Raw genomic sequence first — 941 nt, 5'->3', positions numbered from 1 at the left:
CCATTCCAGAAACGTTATCTTCTTGCTCATAGCTCCAAATTGAATGATCTCAACCGTTCTAGAAAGAGGACTCAAATATCTCAGATCTGGAAGTGCATCGTCCTTCGCATTCTTCGGAGCTCGTCGGGTCGGTCCAAAACGGCAGCGAGACAGGCGTGCCTTCAGACAAGCTTAACTCTCTGCTCACGCCTCCAAATCCTATGATTCTACCTGTTCTGGAACCATGATCAAATCCTCTCCAACTTTGATGAAGCACCTGACAGTTGAATCGACAGGAAAGACCTTCAGGTAACGCGATTTCTGAGATGTGTCTGTACCCGGAAATTTTGGCCGAGAAACCTTAGCCGCGGTACGCGTTTTGGCCGAAAGGCTCACTCGCGATACATGGAAAACGCCGAGAAAAGTTGCCTGCGGTACGTGAGAATCGCCGAGAACCTCCAAAAACCCATTTTCACCATTTTTTCAAGCTCTAATCACTGTTTCTCTTCCTGGATTCACCTTTTCAACTCCAAATAGCTCCAAATACACCTGATAAACACTCCAAACATGCAAAGACTCATTGGGACCTAATGCAACTCCTAAGTCCTAAAACAACACCTAAGGACCTAATATGCATGAGAAATAACATGATTTGGAATGAAATATACAACCTAAATGATGCAAATTATGAACATATCAACTCCCCCACACTTGTTCCTTTGCTTGTCCTCACGCACAAAGTACAAATGAGAGAAAGAGGTTGAATGCATTGGGAGCTCATATTTCCTTTAAGAGAAGTGACCACTAAGAGAATTCAAGTTCATGCTCAATATGCAATGCAAGACCATACTCTGATTTAATCAACACAACAAGAAATCTCAACAAGTTATCTTATTCCTCAACTCTTTGACATTCATTAAGCTTTTAACCAAGTGAATCAAATGATGCAATGTCTAAACAAG

The sequence above is a fragment of the Eutrema salsugineum genome, unplaced genomic scaffold (assembly GCF_000478725.1).
Source record: "Eutrema salsugineum unplaced genomic scaffold, Eutsalg1_0 scaffold_11, whole genome shotgun sequence".
Lineage (NCBI taxonomy): Eukaryota > Viridiplantae > Streptophyta > Magnoliopsida > Brassicales > Brassicaceae > Eutrema > Eutrema salsugineum.
This window is presented reverse-complemented; position numbering follows the sequence as displayed.